Consider the following 8,261-nt stretch of genomic DNA (forward strand, 5'->3'; position numbering starts at 1 on the left):
TATTGTTCTCAATATCCTCTCTCTTCCTCTTTCTCTCCCAATTATTTGGTTTGCAGAAGAGAGGAATGCACTATCCACTATTCCAGTATTGGCAGGCGCAGTGATGGTTGCAGCACCAGCAACAGTTGCAGCAACATTGACAACACTAAGAGCAAGACCAATAATAGTTGCAGCAGCAGCAGCAGCAATAGAGGTAGTAGTAGTAGTAGTGGTGGTGGTATTGTAGCCAGGGACAATGCTGCTGATGGACTCATGGATAACACAACATGTAGGCGGATGTGCTACTAATTTTACGGCTATATATACTCTACTTTCGATAATGAATTATATTAGTTTTCAGTATATATACATGTACATGTGCATGTATAAACACACACACACACACAGGCATGGACATGTATATACACATATAACTATATACATACATATATATATATGTATGTACATATATATGTATATATGTATATATATATGTATATATATATACATGCTGTTTTTACTGAGATCTCCCTTTTTAGTAGAAGAAATAGCTATAACCCTTTGACTGCTATTTCTAAATTCGGTATGTGGTAAGGCAACTCGTTGCTGTAAACCTTTATTGCTTAGATTACTTAAATTTCCTCAATTTGTTTTTTTTTGAGGCTTTTTACATTGCCGAAGACTACTTGGTGTAATTGATAATTTTCCAAATTAATAATTTCACCCTTCATATTATGTATATAATATATCTATATATAGATATATATATATATATATATATATATATATATATATATATGAATGTATGTATGTACATATATATATATTAATATACATTTATATATATATATATATATAATATATATATTGTATCTATTATATATATATATATATATATATATATATATATATATATATATATGTATGGACCAAGTGGACGTTAAACGATGATGATGATGATGATGATAATAATATATATATATATATATATATATATTATGTATATATATATGTATATATATATATATATATATATATATATATTATATATATATATATATATATTATATACATACATACATAACTACATACATACATACCATAACATACATTTACATACATCATATCAATATGTGCTTGGTGCAGGTAAAAAAAGTGCCCACTACACACATGGAGTGGTTGGCATTAGAGAGGACATCCATCTGTAGAAACACTGCCAGATTAAACTGGAGCCTGGTGCAGCCTCCTGGCTTCCCAGGCCCCAGTCGAACCGTCCAACCCGTGCTAGCAAGGAAAACGGACGTAAAACGATGATGATGATGATTATGATGATGATATATATCTCATACATGCGAACACATACACTCAGGCACATGTGTATATATATGGGATATATATATATGTATACATTCATATATATATGTATATATAAATCTATATGTATATATGTATATATATGTTATAATTATATGTATATATGTATATATACATATTATGTGTGTATATTATACATACATATATATAAATATATATGTATATATATGTATATATACATATATATATATTTGTTTATATACATATATATATTTGTGTGTGTATATATATATGTATGTATATATATATGTATATCTATATGTATATATATATATGTGTATATATATATATAATATATATATATATATATATATATATATATATGTATGTATGTATCTATATATATGAATGTGTGTGTGTATATATATATAGTTCAAATTTACAGAAAACAGATGAAGACAAGTAAGGGAACAGCATACAGGTGTATTGGTTTGACTCTTGGGAAGAATGGAGAAGTCTTTGATGTTTCAAGCCTAAGCTTTTTAACAGAAAGGATTGAGAGGGAAAAAAATGGTGTGAGAATGAAAACATGAAAAAAGAGAAAAAATGTGTGTAGAGATTAATGATTCAACATGATGAAATGACCTTATATATATTTGTATATATATGACTTACGTATATACCATTATGCCTAAAAAATGGATCTACAAATTCAATATCCCTACATATCTCACATCTGTTTTCTTTCCTCCACCTCACTCTCTATTTTATCCTATCTAAATTAACTATTAACCATCCTCTCACACCATCTCCGATGAAGGAATATAATTAATAAATATCCTGGAAACAGCTGTAAGACCTTCTATCTATAAATGTTCTAATATCTACGCAGCCTTGGTTTTTTACCTCATTACACAAAAAATTCTTATATATACATGCTGACATATGACCAACATTGAACCCTTTATTTGCAAAATCACTGAACCTGAAACTTAACTATGGTCTGTCTATAGCACTTATTCAGCATTACCTGACACCTTTGGGTCTCAATGACACCATTACCTCTTATAACCTCAATATGTATATATATATATATATATATATATATTAGAGAGAGAGAGAGAGAGATAGGGGGGAGAGAGAGAAACAGAGAGAGAGATAAACTTACTTGGAAATGGATGCGTGGCATTCAATCAATTAATAATATAAATAAGATATATATATATATATATACAGGTGCATCCTAGAAATTTTTCAAAGAGAGGGCACAAGGTCAGAAGGGAATACAATTCCAGGAAAAAGGGGCATAATAACATTATCTAGAAGGGTGCACTTCTTTTCTTGAGGAGGCATGTGCTCCTCAAGGCCATTTTTGAGGCCGCCTCTGATATATATATATGAGTAAGTGAACAAACAAAAGAAAGGGCACTCGACATATTTATTAGAAGTTACATGTATTATTCAAAACAGTAGCTATCCTGGACTTCCTGTACTTCTCCATTGATTTTTGCTATTCCACAAGTCCAAGAAAACAGGTACTGTTAAGAACTTGTAAAATTTGAAGCTGCACAAAATCCAAATCAAACTGTTTGAGATAATATATATATATATATATATATATATATATATATATATATATATATATAGATATATGCAAAAATCTACATATTGAAAACTCTAGAGTGGCTAGTACCTAATTTCAGCATTGAAGTTATACAAATGCCAGAACTGGCTGTCATTGTATTGTACTCCATTTAAATTCCACTCCATCTAAATTCAGGACCAAGTACTGCAATAGTCTGGGGTTTAAAGGCCCACAGCTCTTCAATGTCCTGCCACAAAAATTAAGAAATCTGCATAAGGTAGAAGTAGATGTCTTCAAAAAGGAACTTGACATCCTTCTCTCCACTATACCAGATGAACCAACTGCCCAGTATGAGGTGCAGATGAAGGTAGTGGAATCAAAGTCCGTTATACACCATATGTGGCCAACAGCTGGGACAAAAGCACATACAAGACTGAGGAAATCAGAAAGACCACGGTGGTGCTCCAGCATGACTACAGCAGCATTGCTGAAATGAGTAAAAGAGTAAAAGGGCAAAAGAGTATATATATTCTTTTACTTGTTTCAGTTATTTCATTGTGGCCATGCTGGAGCACTACCTTAAAGGGTTATAGTTGAAGAAATTGATCCCAGGACTTATTCTTTGTAAGCCTAGTACTTATTCTATCAGTCTCTTTTGCTGAACTGCTAAGTTATGGGGACACACCAGCATCAGTTGCCAAGCAATGTATGTATATATTTGTGTGTGTGTGTGTGTGTTTTTCCCCCCTGCCATTGCTTGGCAACTGATGCTGGTGTGTCCCCATAACTTACCATTTTATATATATAATATATATATATAATATTTATATATATATATATATATATATATATTTATATATATATAATATATTATTATATATATATATATTTAATATATATATATATATATTATATATGAAAAAGGTTTGAAAATGCAATTAAAACGATGTTTATATTTACTTAACCGGTTTCACTCTTTGGTAAAGATTGTCAAAAGTAACTTTGATATTATGGGTCAAAAAAAGTTTTTTACATAATTGTCACATTGAATATTATGAATTCAAAAATGTTTTTTTATACATAATTGTCACATTACATGTATAAATATAGTATAAAAAAGTTCAATAGTATGATAGAATATTTGGAAAAATTGGCAGAAAAGATAAACAAATATATTATTGGAAATTTGGTTGCGTTAATTATTGGTTGTCGCAAATTGTCACATTACATGTATATATATACAGTCTTTGGTAGAAAGACATGTAAAGACATAAGGAAGTGTAATAGTTTGGTGAGAAAGCTTGTAATATTGACAGAGAAAATTAAAATGGATATTTTAGACTCTCAGAATATTTTGAATCGAAGGCGAGAATTTGTTTTTTACTGACCTGTTTGTTTTACAGAAAAGTTGGATTGAGAGAAAAAAGATATGTAACCCAGTTTGGTTTATACTTCCCCTTCAAGCATCAGTGATTTGAAGGGGAAGTATAAACCAAACTGGTACATATCTTTTTTTCTCTCAATCCAACTTTTCTGTAAAACAACAGGTCAGTAAAAAACATTCTCGCCTTCGATTCCAAATATTCTGAGATGTCTAAAATATCCATTTTAATTTTCTCTGTCAATATTACAAGCTTTCTCACCAAACTATTACACTTCCTTATGTCTTTAACATGTCCTTTCTACCAAGACTGTATATATATACATGTAATGTGACAATTTGCGACAACCAATAATTAACGCAACCAAATTTCCAATAATATTTGTTTTATTCTTTTCTGCCAATTTTTCCAAATATTCTCATCATACTATTGAACTTTTTTATACTATATTTATACATGTAATGTGACAATTATGTATAAAAAAACATTTTTGAATTCAATAATATTCAATGTGACAATTATGTAAAAAACTTTTTTTGAACCCATAATATTCAAAGTTCTTTTGACATCTTTTACCAAGAGTGAAACCGGTTAAGTAAATAAACATCGTTTAAATTGCATTTCAAACCTTTTTTCATATATAACCCACTCGTGCGATCCCCACAACTCAACTTTTTTATATATATATATATATATATATATATATATATATTTATATTATATATATATATATATATATATATATAAAAATATATTAGGAGGCACGTGGCTTAGTGGTTAGGGTGTCAGCATCATGATCATAAAATGTGGTTTTGATTCCTGGACCAGGCAACGTGTGGTTCTTGAGTAAAACACTTCATTCACGTTGCTCCAGTCCACTCAGCTGGCAAAAATGAGTAATGTTGCGATGGACTGGCATCCTGCCCAGCTGAGGAACACATACATCATTGAAACTAGGAAAGTGTGCCCATGAGCCTGGCTAGGCTTTAAAAGGGCGCATTTATTTATTATTTTTTATATACATATACTTGAGAATAAATTTTTCTTAGTGGTCAGAACATACGGGGTCTACATTTAGCATATTGGATGTCTACTTAGTGGTCATCCCTATTTATGTATGTGTATATATCTATCTCACTCTCTCTCTCTCTCTCTATATATATATATATATGTATATATATGTATGTATGTATGTATGTATGTATAAGGTACAGAAAACTTACATATAAGCCATTCTGCTTAAATAATGGTACTGCAAGTACAATATCTTTATGTATCTTACGTCTGTTTTCATTCCTCCACTTCACTCTGTATTTCATATCTTCTCTACAATAACTATTACTTAAACATTTTCTCGCACTGTCTCTGATGAAGGGATATATAAAATATCACAGAAACAGCTGTAAGACTTTCTTGGATTTTTTATCGCATTCTGTTAATTTATACATATATCATCATCATCATCATTTAACATTCGGTGTCCATGCTGGCATGGATTGGATGGTTTGACCAGAGCTGGTAAGCTTGAAGGCTGCAACAGACTCCAGTCTGATTTGGTATGGTTTTCTACAGCTGGATGCTCTTTCTAATGCCAACCTCTCTGAGAGTGTAATAGGTCCAATATGTGCCATCAGCATGGGTGCTATTTGCATGACACCGGTATCTGCCACAACTACGATTTTGCTTGGCTTGGTGGGTCTTGTTCTCAAGCACAACATAATGCCAAAGGTCTCAGTCATAGCCTCTGCGTGTCCCAATACTCGAAAGAAACTCAGCCACTGAAAAGTCTCATCAGGCTGGGTAAAGTTCAGAGAGCTCCTACCTCTGCTGGTAACAAAGGGCCTCTCTCTCAGAGTGAAAGGCAGATTGTATAATGCCTGTGGGTGAACAGCTATGCTACACAGCAGTGAAACATAAGCTGTGACAGTAGAGGACATGCATAGGCTTGAAAGAAATGAAGCCAATATGCTTCACTGGATATGCAATGTCAGTGTGCATGTTCGACAGAGTGTAAGCATCTTGAGAGAAAAGTTAGGCATAAGAGGCATCAGACGTGGTGTGAAAGAGAGACAACTGCTCTGGTATGGTCATGTGATGCATATGTAAAGAAGTACCAATGTCCAACTGTGGAAGGAACCTGTGAGAGAGGTAGACCCAGGAAGACGTGGGACGAAATGGTGAAGCATGATCTCCGAACTTTGAGCCTAACAGAGGCAATGGCTAGTGACCGAGACCTTTGGTGATATGCTCTACACAGTCGTCCTCATCCATATGCATCTCTGTCTTGGTCAATGTAATGACTACATGCTATACACCTTCCTTCCAAGCACTGCTGTAAACAGTGAGCTAGAACATTAAAACTTAGTGCACATGTACAGCAAAGTTCAAGGTCAATCTTTGCCAAGCAGCTTTACTCTTCAAGCTTTAACTTCTTTACTATGGCAATAATCCGGATACTTATTGATCAGACCTTATATAAGTGTGTGTGTGTGTATGTGTGTCTGTGTGAGGAAGTATTAGAGCTGAAATTTAACAAGTGATTTTCATAAGATTTTGATCATTTTGTAAACCTTTTCATGCACTAGTAATTTCAGAAAATTAATAGAAAATATGTCAGCTTTAATACGTGTGCTAAGCATCATACAGCATGAGTGTATATTCACAAATTAATATAAATATAAAAAAGCTTGCTTATCAGATAAACAGAACGTCATTGTTACATCAGGTTTATATGTATGATGTGAGGGAGATCAAAACTGGACAAAAGTATACTTATTTGGTCAGTAAAAGGTACATATGAGAGTAAAGATATTCCATGCTTCTGTTGTGTTAGAGAAAATTTTCTTCACAAATAAACACACCCATATCAGTTAAGATAATGTGTTAGAAATTAAAAGGGTTCACCATAATTAATGTAAGTAAAATAACAAGAGATAAAGAGAAAAATAAAATAACAAAGTAAAAATAATATAAAAATATAAGCAAATATAAAGACATTATTTACCAACGTAATTAGCAAAGTCGTTAGGCAAGGGTAGAAAACAGCTGGTGATTTAAAGAATCAGCAGAATTCCTAGATGATTGCTTCAAAGACAGAGAGGTCTAGTGGAACTAATACCCAGAACTTGTGTTTGTCAGGAATGAACTTTTATAGGAAATCAAGTAAATCCCAAAACATTTTCAGAGGGAAGTGGAACTTACATGAATGTTACAGTATTATCAACTGTGCCTCAAATTGCTTTTCCCATAACAGTATAAAAGAAACAAGTTGATCTGGTATAAACATGACATGTCATAAAACACACCTATATTGGCATACATGCATAGAAATAAACACACATGGGTGCACATATGAAAACGTACACGCACACACACACACACACACACACACACACACATGAATATTATATATAGAGAGAGTGAGAGGGAATAGGAGGGGCAAACTATACATAAATATACTTTGAAATTCACACTCATATATACATATACATCTTATAAATATCTTCTACCTGTGCATGCCGAATTTTACAGTATATATATATATGAGTGTGTGTGTGTGAGTGTGTGTGTGTGTGTGCATTTAATGCATTTAATGTATTTTGCATGACCAATTTGGTGTTTTATGGCAGAATTCTTTACACAGAAACTGAAAGAAGCCTACTGTACACACACACAAACACACACACACACATGTGAAAATGTCAAACAATGAAGGCAATCACCATTCCACCTGTGACCAGCTTGAAAATTGGTAAAGTTATTAAGATATTTTTCTTAACATGAAACCAATAGTAGCTTTAATACACAAATATATATGTATATATATATATATATATATATATATATATATATATATATATATATGTGTGTGTGTATATGTATATGTATATATATAGAGAGAGATTAGAAAAAAAACACCTTTTTTCAATTCAAAATGAACAATTGAATTACACCATCTAGGAAATGACATATAATAGAAATATTAAAAAATAAAATAACAA

The 8,261-nt window shown here is 31.8% G+C and overlaps 1 protein-coding gene across 3 annotated transcripts in view; it reads right to left on the reverse strand.

The window, feature by feature from the left end:
- LOC115209276 (high-affinity choline transporter 1) overlaps window positions 1-7,560 on the reverse strand; it is a 189,880-nt gene extending 182,320 nt beyond the window's left edge. The window contains exon 1 of one of the 3 annotated variants that reach the window (XM_036501302.1): window positions 7,269-7,560. The gene's annotated coding sequence lies outside the window, so the exon portion shown is untranslated. Of the gene's footprint in view, window positions 131-7,264 lie in introns of those variants that run through there. The other 2 variants (XM_036501300.1, XM_036501299.1) reach the window with 2 other exon arrangements.
- Window positions 7,561-8,261: the final 701 nt, after the last annotated feature.

Source organism: Octopus sinensis, linkage group LG3 (genome assembly GCF_006345805.1).
Source record: "Octopus sinensis linkage group LG3, ASM634580v1, whole genome shotgun sequence".
NCBI lineage: Eukaryota > Metazoa > Mollusca > Cephalopoda > Octopoda > Octopodidae > Octopus > Octopus sinensis.